This window comes from Dendrobates tinctorius, unplaced genomic scaffold (assembly GCF_039654945.1).
Source record: "Dendrobates tinctorius isolate UK_male_01 unplaced genomic scaffold, ASM3965494v1 ptg000030l, whole genome shotgun sequence".
NCBI classification, from domain to species: domain Eukaryota; kingdom Metazoa; phylum Chordata; class Amphibia; order Anura; family Dendrobatidae; genus Dendrobates; species Dendrobates tinctorius.
In genome coordinates, this window is record NW_027361698.1 from 9350996 (window position 1) to 9365306 (window position 14311).

Consider the following 14311-nt stretch of genomic DNA (forward strand, 5'->3'; position numbering starts at 1 on the left):
AATGACGTGCAATCCATACTGGGCCTAACACCGTCTGAGCCTGCCTCATGCTGTATAGACATATATTTTGAATGTGTACGCTATCCATACATGTTATCCAGGGATACGGTACCCTTTCTAACCTTTGTGCAATGATGTGCAATCCATACTGGGCCTAACACCGTCTGAGCCTGCCTCATGCTGTATAGACATATATTTTGAATGTGTACGCTATCCATACATGTTATCCGGGGATACGGTACCCCTTCTAACCTTTGTGCAATGACGTGCAATCCATACTGGGCCTAACACCGTCTGAGCCTGCCTCATGCTGTATAGACATATATTTTGAATGTGTACGCTATCCATACATGTTATCCAGGGATACGGTACCCCTTCTAACCTTTGTGCAATGACGTGCAATCCATACTGGGCCTAACACCGTCTGAGCCTGCCTCATGCTGTATAGACATATATTTTGAATGTGTACGCTATCCATACATGTTATCCGGGGATACGGTACCCCTTCTAACCTTTGTGCAATGACGTGCAATCCATACTGGGCCTAACACCGTCTGAGCCTGCCTCATGCTGTATAGACATATATTTTGAATGTGTACGCTATCCATACATGTTATCCAGGGATACGGTACCCTTTCTAACCTTTGTGCAATGACGTGCAATCCATACTGGGCCTAACACCGTCTGAGCCTGCCTCATGCTTTATAGACATATATTTTGAATGTGTACGCTATCCATACATGTTATCCGGGGATACGGTACCCCTTCTAACCTTTGTGCAATGACGTGCAATCCATACTGGGCCTAACACCGTCTGAGCCTGCCTCATGCTGTATAGACATATATTTTGAATGTGTACGCTATCCATACATGTTATCCGGGGATACGGTACCCCTTCTAACCTTTGTGCAATGACGTGTAATCCATACTGGGCCTAACACCGTCTGAGCCTGCCTCATGCTGTATAGACATATATTTTGAATGTGTACGCTATCCATACATGTTATCCGGGGATACGGTACCCCTTCTAACCTTTGTGCAATGACGTGCAATCCATACTGGGCCTAACACCGTCTGAGCCTGCCTCATGCTGTATAGACATATATTTTGAATGTGTACGCTATCCATACATGTTATCCAGGGATACGGTACCCTTTCTAACCTTTGTGCAATGACGTGCAATCCATACTGGGCCTAACACCGTCTGAGCCTGCCTCATGCTGTATAGACATATATTTTGAATGTGTACGCTATCCATACATGTTATCCGGGGATACAGTACCCCTTCTAACCTTTGTGCAATGATGTGCAATCCATACTGGGCCTAACACCATCTGACCATGCCTCATGCTGTATAGACATATATTTTGAATGTGTACGCTATCCATACATGTTATCCGGGGATACGGTACCCCTTCTAACCTTTGTGCAATGACATGCAATCCATACTGGGCCTAACACCGTCTGAGCCTGCCTCATGCTGTATAGACATATATTTTGAATGTGTACGCTATCCATACATGTTATCCAGGGATACGGTACCCTTTCTAACCTTTGTGCAATGACGTGCAATCCATACTGGGCCTAACACCGTCTGAGCCTGCCTCATGCTGTATAGACATATATTTTGAATGTGTACGCTATCCATACATGTTATCCGGGGATACGGTACCCCTTCTAACCTTTGTGCAATGACGTGCAATCCATACTGGGCCTAACACCGTCTGAGCCTGCCTCATGCTGTATAGACATATATTTTGAATGTGTACGCTATCCATACATGTTATCCGGGGATACGGTACCCCTTCTAACCTTTGTGCAATGACGTTCAATCCATACTGGGCCTAACACCGTCTGAGCCTGCCTCATGCTGTATAGACATATATTTTGAATGTGTACGCTATCCATACATGTTATCCGGGGATACGGTACCCCTTCTAACCTTTGTGCAATGACGTGTAATCCATACTGGGCCTAACACCGTCTGAGCCTGCCTCATGCTGTATAGACATATATTTTGAATGTGTACGCTATCCATACATGTTATCCAGGGATACGGTACCCTTTCTAACCTTTGTGCAATCACGTGCAATCCATACTGGGCGTGAGAACGGCTGGCGAGCTGTTAAGCAAGCTACAGCACCTGTCCAGACAAGTACAGGGATTCCCTAGCGAGGATACTTATTTGATTGTTTTCTATGTTGGGACAGCAATTTTTGGGGAGCACTATACTCTGGAGAATGATAGATGGGGCCCACCATACACTGGAACATTCCAAAGGTGGACATCAGACACTGGAGCAGCATTTACAGGGCCCATTATACACTAGAGCATTAGAAATGGGGCCCATTATGTTTGGAGCATTATTTGGGCCCATAAGACAGTGGAGCTTCATCCATGGGGACCAACATATACTGTAGCATTATGTGGAGCTCATCATATACTGTTTCAAACATTATATGGGACCAATGATTTTGTATGGAGAAATAGATGGGCCTCGTCATGAGATGTAAAAAGTGAGGTATTTTTCATTGTACTATACCGCTATTTCTCTGCCGTATCGGAGCATGATGAGTTGTGGTATGTGTTAAAGGGGCGCTCTTTCGCCCAGGGCACATGAAAACCTGCAGCCAGCCCTCCCCTCCCACAAATTTAGCCAAATAACCCCCATTTTTCAGTGCGTAACTTGTATTATGAAGTTAATTAAGGTTGACAAGCTTAAGTAAGAAGAATTGATGCTTTTGGCATTCAAATGGGCACTGTAGGTGTGTTTCCTGTCCTCCTCTCACTGCCGACTTTTATTCCCCATTGACTTACATTGGGTTTCGTGTTTCGGGACGACCCCGACTTTTCCCTATAATCGGACGATCTTGCTCGACCCGACTTTTGGAAAAGTCGGGTTTCACGAAACGAAACGCGACCCTAAAAAAGCAAAAGTCGCTCAACTCTACTATCTACTATTTCAGCCTTCTTTTCTGCTCGCTTTCTCAAACTGAACATGGCCAAAACAGAATTCATCATCTTTCCCCCATCTCACTCTACCCCTCCACCAACCCTATCCATCAATGTCAATGGCTACTCTCTTTCCCCAGTCCCATACGCTGGGTGCCTTGGGGTGATCCTCGACTCTGCCCTCTCTTTCAAACCCCATATCCAAGCTCTTGTCTCCTCCTGCCACCTCAAACGCAAAAATATTTCCCAGATCCGCGCATTCCTCAACCATGAAACCACAAAAACACTAGTGCACGCCCTTATCATCTCCCGCCTTGACTACTGCAACCTCCTACTCTCTGGCCTCCCCTCCAGCACTCTGGCACCACTCCAATCTATCCTACACTCTGCTGCCTGACTAATCCACCTGTCTCCCCGCTATTCCCCTGCCTCCCCCTACGCGAGGGCCTTCACTGGCTTCCTATTGTCCAGTGGCTCCAGTTCAAAACCCTAACCATGACATACAAAGCCATCCACAACCTGTCTCCCCCATACATCTGTGACATGGTCTCCCGGTACCTACCCGCACACAACCTTCGATCCTTTCAAGATCTCCTTCTCTACTCCCCCCTCATCTCTTCTTCCCACATCCGCATACAAGACTTCTCCCGTGCTTCCCCCATACTCTGGAACTCTCTGCCGCAACACATCAGACTCTCACCAACAACGGAAACCTTCAAAAAGAACCTGAAGACCCACCTGTTCCGACAAGCCTACAGCCTGCAATGATCCTCGGTCTACTGATCCACCGCACAAAAAGCTCTACTCTCTCCTAGTGTATCCTCACCCATCCCTGTAGACTGTGAGCCCTCATGGGCAGGGTCCTCTCTCCTTCTGTACTCGTGTGTCCCTTGTCTTGCACATGTTTATTGTACTTGTCTATATTTCCCCTTTTCCCAGTAAAGCGCCAAGGAATAAATGGTGCTATATAAATGTATAATAATAATAATAATAATAATATGTAAGCAGAACACCACATAAAGACCACAGGATGCCCAGGAGCATGAGAATCTAATAAACTGAAAACTGGAAATAAAGATTAAACAACAGCCACAAGATGGATTTCATCAACTAAGATATCATTTTTGTTACCAATATATATGAGCTATCGACACACATAACTTCATAACTCATTGTTTTAGTGTCTCTGTTAAAGTTGCACAGAAAATGAAGTATGACTGGTGACCCAGACCCTAATGAATTTTGTTTTAGTCACAAACCGGATTATATCTGTAGGGTGCGGGGCGTATCCAGCTATAACCATATCAGCCACCTGCTAGCTACATGAGAGGAATAAAGGAAGCTGCCTGAAGCTCGTGCCCCACAATCCCAGCCACCATCTTAGACCATGCTTTGCAGGTGGGGGCATAAAACAGCGCGGACCTGACACGGATTTCTAAGCCTAAACTCAACTTCCTTGTCCTCGTGTTACCGAGTCTGTTACTAATGCTCCCCTACCTCTGCTATCAGTATTAGTCCCTATTCCCTACAGTGTGAAGATTCAGTATAGTATAAAATAAGATATATATATGAGTATATATAGTACATGATATAAGATTAGTGTTCGTCGCCTCAGCTGCATTATTTGCGACTGCTAGACAGCTTGAATACATGTGTGGAATGCCTGTTTGTTAGAGAATTCCCACATGTATTCAGTCTGTCTACAAGTCGCAAATCATGCAGCTGAGACGACGAAAACTAAATCTCCGAGCACCCCAAAATACTCGGAGGACACCCGAGCATGCTCGGGGAGACCCGAGCAACGAGTATACTCGCTCATCACTAATCATTTTAATCAGCGCCGACTTGACACTGTCTGTAGGTTACTGGGTACAATCCTGCTGATAGGGTCCCTTAAAGACTGTAATTTTTTACACAAGTCTTAATGATGGGCGTTTAGGATAGCGTCACTTAATGAATTCTGTGCATCTTATCACTGGCTCATGCCTCTACACACCTTGCCAGAAATGTTACTCCAGTCAGGGACTTAAATAATATTTCTGGCATAAGATACACTGCAACATTTAATGAATTTGTTACATGGACATTACCGCACTCCATCTTGTACCGCACTCTTCCCCAGCTATGACCATTTTGGTGAAGTTGGCCCAAACTTGAGTGAAAGCACCAAAAGTCGCAACATTTTTCTGCAACCATATAACCTGCACAAAATTTTTGCGATATTTGAAGGTGTTTTAGTCCAGTATTTTGGCGTAAACACCTTGATGAACCTGGGACATAGAATATAGACTGAACATCCATCAGTCTCAAAAGGTCAGAGCTGCTTTTTTGTTTGCATATGTATATGGATTTATATATGTTGAATATGTTTTCATTATGCAGTTAATAGGTTATATTCACATAAGGAAACCTATCTTTGAGAAAGTGTAAGAGATTTTTGTGATTTTTTTTTTATCGACAGTGTATAATTGCTGTTCTCAGTTAGGTTGGTAGCATGAACTTCAAGAAAGCTCTTTTTAGAGAAATAAATTATGAAAATATGTCCAGGTTCTCAAGTTTAATAGTAATTTAAATCCAATCCTGGCAACATACCTTCGTGTTCAGTTTATTTGTTATATCCAATGGTTTGGATTAGATTTATTACTGTATGAAAGGAACAGCATTCCAGTAACATCAGGTCAGCATGTGTTCTAAAGGTATTTTATTATATGCTAGAAATATATTTACTGCTTCTATTCACCTTTTTCTGTTTACCAAATGCCTTGAGGTTTAAAGCCTCCTCCACTCAGATTGGTACTAATGAATTTTTATGGAGCTCAAGTAAATATGATAGACTTGTGTAAGGAATGTTTTACATTACCAAATAGTAAGATTAACAAGTAGACATAGAATTGAACCAATGCACACATCAGCTCCGATTTGGACACATCATATGAAGAGAACAATCATTGGAGAAGGACATCATGGTCAGAAGAATAGAAGGAACAAGCCGAAGAGGAAGATGAGCAACCAGATGACTTCATACCATCAAGATAACAGCGGAAAAGACCATGAAAGGTCTATCTAGGCTTGCACAAGATTGATCTTCCTATAGATCGTCTATCCATCAAGTCACCATGATAGCTCTTTTCCTGCAATCTGTAGCAGCTCTCCGCACTCCCTCTGCATTTAGCACTATACGTGCGCAAAAATTTCTCCTCTCAGCCTGGACCTTGGCACCTCAGGCTTAACAGGAAAGTACCTCAGCTCTCTTCTCATCGCTGACAACTAAGGATCGCATTAAGACATCCATCGTCTGATCCCTAACTGATGTCGCCTGGCATTTGGGCACTTTTTGAACCATGCAGGACACTATGTCCCATGCGGCTGCACAGTTTTCGCAAAGGTCGCATCAAAGGCACTGGCTGGCCTCCTTGATCTCCAGCACCACTCAAACTCAGGGGCGCAGGGTTATTTTTCCTAAGCTTAGTAGTTCTCCTATGGGGGGGCTGCTACCCACCAAGCTTCACAAAAGCCCTTACACTAATTACATCTGTGTGTGTGTGAAAAAATGGCTGAAGAGTTCTCTTCTCACACCATCAGAGTTCACAGACAATAGTGACGCCTGACTTTTCAGGTCACCACACTGATACAATATGGCACCCCAACTTTAAGTACATAATTTCATATCACTATAATAAAAACTAGGAAACACCATCTTGATGTTCAGCAGGAATTTGACTCCCTACATATTTCCCTTGCCAGTTCTGGTTAGGAGTAGTTATTTCAACTGTCAGTTAAGTCTAAAGGTACTGTCACACTCAGCGATGCACCAGCGATCCCGACCAGCGATATGAACCGGTCAGGATTGCTGGTGCATCGCTAAGTGGTCGCTAGTGAGCTGCCACACAGGCAGATCTCACCAGCGACATCGCTGGGGACGGGGGTCGCTACTTACCTGTCAGACGAGGTGATGAAGACGTCTGCATCCACGCGTCACTCATCAGCGCCAGAAGGAAGCTGACGACGAGAAACGGCCCAGGACATTCTCGCGCGATCAGCGATAACCAGCGGGGGAGCGGTCGAAGGTAAGTATCAGACATAGTGATATCGCTAGCGATATCGCTATAATGTCACAAAAACCAGTGAGGTTATAGTGATATTGCTAGCGATATCGCTTAGTATGACAGGCCCTTAAGACTCTTACGAATATCTATTCCCTCTTAGTGGTAATAGACTATTTAATAAGACACAGCATAAGTAGAAGGAGGACACTCCATATGATTATTTGGAAGATGCAACAGAATATTTACTGAGCTCAATGGTCATTGTTAGGGACACTTTAATTCTATATTTGTTTTTGCATAAGGTATTGAGTGAGATAGCGCATGTCTAGTCGGAATGTGGCCGAAAGTGTATAAATTGCATACTTGCAGTACCATTCTTTGCCGATGACACAAGAGAAACCCTATAGCATTTGGTGTGCGTGAAGTGTGGATTCATTAGCCTGGAGTCATGCAGAGTGAATGCAGACTTTTAGCAAAGGACCTGAAAACCAATTTTGATTTCCCAAGAGTCTTCTTCCTTCAGGTATGTTTATTGAACTTTCTTGAAATCCTGGTCTCCAGAACATGTATGAGTATTTTCTTTAGATTCCTACTTTTTTACACTAGTTATATCATAATTATAGTATGGAAATCCACAGATATCCCTTCCTGACAGTTGCTTAGACTAGTGATCAATATACTTCTCATTCAAAGATTCTTTACGCGAACTACAAATGTCCACAAAATTTGGCTAAATCTTGTCCCACTGGATTCAGTCCAAGCTATAGTCGTGGCCAAAAGTATTGACACCCCTGCAATTCTGTCATATAATACTTAGTTTCTTCCTGAAAATGATTGCAAACACAAATTCTTTCTTTCTAATACTTTGGTATTATTATCTTCATTTAATTTGTCTTAAATGAAAAAACACAAAAGAGAATGAAGCAAAAAGCAAAACATTGATCATTTCACACAAAACTCCAAAAATGGGCCAGACAAAAGTATTGGCACCCTCAGCCTAATACTTGGTTGCACAACATTTAGCCAAAATAACTGTGACCAACCGCTTCCGGTAACCATCAATGAGTTTCTTACAATGCTCTGCTGGAATTTTAGACCATTCTTCTTTGGCAAATCTGCTCCAGGTCCCTGATATTTGAAGGGTGCCTTCTCCAAACTGCCATTTTTAGATCTCTCCACAGGTGTTCTATGGGATTCAGGTCTGGACTCATTGCTGGCCACCTTAGAAGTCTCCAGTGCTTTCTCTCAAACCATTTTCTAGTGCTTTTTGAAGTGTGTTTTGGGTCATTGTCCTGCTGGAAGACCCATGACCTCTGAGGGAGACCCAGCTTTCTCACACTGGGCCCTACATTATGCTACAAAATTTGTTGGTAGTCTTCAGACTTCATAATGCCATGCACACGGTACAGCAGTCCAGTGCCAGAGGCAGCAAAGCAACCCCAAAACATCAGGGAACCTCCTCCATGTTTGACTATAGGGACCGTGTTCTTTTCTTTGAATGCCTCTTTTTTTCTCCTGTAAACTCTATGTTGATGCCTTTGCCCAAAAAGCTCTACTTTTGTCTCATCTGACCAGAGAACATTCTTCCAAAACATTTTAGGCTTTTTCAGGTAAGTTTTGGCAAACTCCAGCCTGGCTTTTTTATGTCTCGGGGTAAGAAGTGGGGTCTTCCTGGGTCTCCTACCATACAGTCCCTTTTCATTCAGATGCCGACTGATAGTACGGGTTGACACTGTTGTACCCTCGGACTGCAGGGCAGCTTGAACTTGCTTGGATGTTAGTCAAGGTTCTTTATCCAACAACCGCACAATCTTGCGTTGAAATCTCTTGTCAATTTTTCTTTTTCGTCCACATCTAGGGAGGTTAGCCACAGTGCCACGGGCTTTAAACTTCTTGATGACACTGCGCACGGTAGACACAGGAACATTCAGGTCTTTGGAGATGGACTTGTAGCCTAGAGATTGCTCATGCTTCCTCACAATTTGGTTTCTCAAGTCCTCAGACAGTTCTTTGGTCTTCTTTCTTTTCTCCATGCTCAGTGTGGTACACACAAGGGCACAGGACAGAGGTTGAGTCAACTTTAATCCATGTCAACTGGCTGCAAGTGTGATTTAGTTATTGCCAACACCTGTTAGGTGCCACAGGTAAGTTACAGGTGCTGTTAATTACACAAATTAGAGAAGCATCACATGATTTTTCGAACAGTGCCAATACTTTTGTCCATCCTCTTTTTTATGTTTGGTGTGGAATTATATCCAATTTAACTTTAGGACAATTCTTTTTGTGCTTTTTCATTTAAGAGAAATTAAATGAAGATAATAATACCAAAGAATTTGTGTTTGCAATCATTTTCAGGAAGAAACTGAGTATTATCTGACAGAATTGCAGGGGTGTCAATACTTTTGGCCACAACTGTACAGCACTAGGTAGTGTGAAGTAAGGTATCAAGTCCCCTCTTTCGGATACAGGTTTTATGGAGGGCGGGTGTAATATTATTGCACTTTTCTTGTAGTGATGTCATTGCTATGTCAGGACATTAAATAAATCTACTATATGTACATAGGTGGCATTGTTGTAGAGCATACAAATCACACAAGAAAATCAATTGTTCATAATATGTTTATTATAAGTGATATCTTATATTTTTGCAAGTCTGCTTACTCATAGAACATTCAATTCAAAGATCATGGGTACCTTTTTTTTAGCTTGAAAAAGTACTGTGTGGCCAAAACGTCGCATGTCAGTTTTTTAATGTGTATAATGGTGTTGATAAAACTTTTTTGAAGGAGATTATTCAGTACCTTGGATTTTTAGGCTGTGTGCACACGTCCGGAATTCCCACGTATTTTATAAATTTTGTCTCGTTTTTTTCACCACGAAAACAAAGCGTAAACACTGTGAAAACGCATAAAATAAGCAAGCCATTGAATTCAATGGCATACCGCACATGCTGTGCCAATGCCATGTATTTTTACGCCACTAAATCACATCGTGGAAAGATATGCAGCAGGCTCATTCTTTTTGCGGAAAATGTGCGGATGGTACCCAGGGTCACGAGGAGAGGAGACTCTCTACAGGCCCTGGGTACCATATCCCTGGTAAAAAAAAAGGATTAAAATAAAAAATCGTTGATATTCTCACCTTCCGGCGTCCCCAGGACTCAGCGATGCTCCCGGCAGCTCCCGATCCCAGCGATGCCTTGCGCGACAATGACCTGTGATGACTTAGTGGTATCGCGAGACTTTTATTTTTCAAAGAATTCTTAGTTTACCACATTTTTTTCCATTCCTACCTAAAACTTTTGCATACTACAGTAACACATATTATATTACATTACATAGAAAGCATCATGTTGCCTCTGTCATGAGTGTGTCACATCAACCTGGGAGATCTGGGGGTAGAAGATCATTGTGTATTGTGAATCGCAAATCACCCACTTAGCCTCTGGATTTGGATCCCATATTAAATGAATTTAGTTTCCCTTGGTGCTGAAGAGATGAACAACCATTTTTTTTGCTGGTTAGAAACATGCAGCTCCATTTCAGCTGCTTCTGATCTGGTCATTAACTCTTCCTATAAAACCTGGCCAGATCCTCTCTGTCCTGCTGGTGAAAACTATGCTTCCTTGCTCTTAGGAGACGCTGTGCTGAATAGGAGTTCATTGTTGCTACTGGAGATTCGTCTTTCTGTTCTGTGTGCTAAAGCTAAGTAGTTGAAGTTTGGAGTTGGTGCTGTAGTGTTCTGCAGGTTGCTGTTGTTCGTGTGTATTTATCTCATGTCCCCTTTCTCATTTAGTTTATTTCTCCCTGTCCCTATCCTCCTCCCTATTGTTGCTTAGTGCTTTTGTATGATAGAGGTTTTCTGGTATCCCTGTATTGTAGTGATAAGCGAGTATATTCGTTGCTCTGGCTTTCCCAGGCATGCTCAGGTGTCCTCTGAGTATTTTGGCGTGCTCAGAGATTTAGATTGTGTCGACGTATCTGCATGATTTGCGGCTGGTGAACAGCCTGAGTACATGTGGGGGTTTCCTGTTTGTTAGGGAATTCCCACATGTACAATGTCTTGCGAAAGTATTCGGCCCCTGGAACTTTTCAACCTTTTCCCACATACCATGCTTCAAACAAAGATTTCAAATGCAAATTTTTGTTGAAGAATCAACAACAAGTGGGACACAATTGTGAAGTTGAACGAAATTTATTGGTTATTTTTTAAATTTTTGTGGAAATTCAAAAACTGAAAAGTGGGGCGTGCAATATTATTCTGCCCCTTTACTTTCAGTGCAGCAAACTCACTCCAGAAGTTCATTGTGGATCTCTGAATGATCCAATGTTGTCCTAAATGACTAACAATGATAAATATATTCCACCTGTGTGTAATCAAGTCTCCGTATAAATGCACCTGCTCTGTGATAGTCTCAGGGTTCTCTTTGAAGCACAGAGAGCATCATGAAGACCAAGGAACACAACAATCAGGTCCGTGATACTGTTGTGGAGAAGCTTAAAGCCGGATTTGGATACAAAATAATCTCCAAAACTTTAAACATCCCAAGGAGCACTGTGCAAGCAATCATATTGAAATGGAAGGAGTATCATACCATTGCAAATCTACCAAGACCCGGCCGTCCCTCTAAACTTTCATCTCAAACAAGGAGAAGACTGATCAGAGATGCAGCCAAGAGGCCCATGATCACTTTGGATGAACTGCAAAGATCTACAGCTGAGGTGGGACAGTCTGTCCATAGGACAACAATCAGTCGTACACTGCACAAATCTGGCCTTTATGGAAGAGTGGCAAGAAGAAAGCCATTTCTCAAAGATATCCACAAAAAGTGTTATTTAAAGTTTGCAACAAGCCGCCTGGGAGACACACCAAACATGTGGAAGAAGGTGCTCTGGTCAGATGAAACCAAAATCGAACCTTTTGGCAACAATGCCAAACGATATGTTTGGCGTAAAGGCAACACAGCTCGTCACCCTGAACACACCATCCCCACTGTCAAACATGGTGGTGGCAGCATCATGGTTTGGGCCTGCTTTTCTTCAGCAGGGACAGGGAAATGGTTAAAATTGATGGGAAGATGGATGGAGCCAAATACAGGACCATTCTTGAAGAAATCCTGTTGGAGTCTGCAAAAGACCTGAGACTGGGACCGAGATTTGTCTTCCAACAAGACAATGATCCCAAACATATAGCAAAATCTACAATGGAATGGTTCACAAATAAACGTATCCAGGTGTTAGAATGGCCAAGTCAAAGTCCAGACCTGAATCCAATCGAGAATCTGTGGAAAGAGCTGAAAACTGCTGTTCATAAACAATCTCCATCCAACCTCACTGAGCTCGAGCTGTTTGCCAAGGAAGAATGGGCAAGAATTTCAGTCTCTCGATGTACAAAACAGATAGAGACATACCCCAAGCGACTTGCAGCTGTAATCGCAACAAAAGGTGGCGAAACAAAGTATTAAGTTAAAGGGGCCGAATAATATTTCACTCCCCACTTTTCAGTTTTTGAATTTCCACAAAAATTTAAAATAACCAATAAATTTCTTTCAACTTCACAATTGTGTCCCACTTGTTGTTGATTCTTCACCAAAAATTTACATTTGGTATCTTTATGTTTGAAGCATGATATGTGGGAAAAGGTGGAAAACTTCCCGGGGGCCGAATACTTTCGCAAGGCACTGTATTTAGGCTGTCTAGCAGCCAAAAATCATGCAGCTGCGTCAAGAGAAACTAAATCTCCATGCACACCAAAATACTCAGAGGACACCCGAGCATGCTTCGTCCAGGGTTTCCTTAGCGAAACGTGCTTCGGGTCTGGTGGGTTCCTGGCTTGTGGCTCTTATTAGGTAACTATATTTATTGCATATTTCTGTGAGTCTAGTTTATTATATTGTTTTTTTCTGTATATGCTTACCTGCTTTAGCCATAAGTGTATTCCAGAGGCCTTAATACTAAGTGGTATTATGCTTATAAGATTTATTTTATTTTTTTACTTACTACACTTGTGTCTTTTGATTTTTCCTATGGACTAAGCAGTTTTTGCATTTTTAAATAACATCTATTTGTATATATATATTTCTTGTATGCATTTGATATGAGCACTTACACTTTATAAATTGTAATACTATGCCCCTGTATTTATGCATTATATATTACCCACCATTTTTCTTCTGTACTGTGTCATTCCCCATTAGTATTTTACTCTTTTTATGAAACCTTGTGGTTCTGATTTTATTGACTGTAAACAATAAACGTTATTCATTTAATGGTCACTCAGGTAAAGCATTATTTTTGGTGTTGCTACCTATAAACCTGGCCAGACCCTCTCTGTCCTGCTGTTGAAAGCTCTGCTACCTTGCTCTTAGGATACACTGTACGTTGTTGCTATTGGAAATTTGACTTCATGTGCTGTGTGCTAAAGCTAAGTAGTTGAAGTTTGGAGTTGGTGTTGTGGTGTTCTGCAGGTTGCTGTTGTTCGTGTGTGTTTATCTCCTGTTCCCTTTTCGCATTTATTTTATCCCTTCCTGTCCCTATCCTCCTCCCTGTTAGTGTTTTTATATGATAGAGGTTTTCTGTTATGCCTGTTTTGTTTTTGTGTCTGGTTTACTTTTCATTTCTGTCTTATGCCTCATGGGGTGGGGTAGGGGACAGATTAGGGATTTTACAAGAGCATAGTAAGATCAGAGACTCAGGACTCTCTACCTTCAAGAGTACCCCCCGGAGATAGGGTCCCAGATCCAGGGACAGTTTGAGGCCACTTTTCCTTGCTGAAGACTGTCACAGTGTAACAGCAACCTGAGGCACTCCAGTGGTGGTTGGGTAATGTGGGTTGTCTGGACTATGGGTGCATGTATGGTATTGGCAGCCTGCCTGATGTAATAGGAGGGGCTTTGGTAATATACTGTTATACAATTAGAATACTAGGCAGCTACCCCTCAGATGTTTGGTGGGTTTGTTAGTGGTTATTTTATCAGAATTTTGTACTTGTGCTGCCCCCACATTTATCATGGGGGACCTGCTGCATGATGCTTGTGTAATTGTGTCTGGACATGGTATTGCAAGTATGGCTACGTTTTCTCCTTGAGTACCTATGACTATAAAAAGCAGCTAATCCAGGGACGCTTGTTTTATTCTTTTCAAGCTGTTGCACCTGCTTATTTCACGTAAGAAGCTCATATACAGGTAAACTTGGAGGCCCCTGGTTGCCAGAACAAAAAATTGGTGCCAATGGGGTTGAGGGAGACCCTTGCCTCTGCTGAATTCCTAAAGTAGTTACTCAGCAAGGATTGTCAAAACCAGACATCAAAGGAT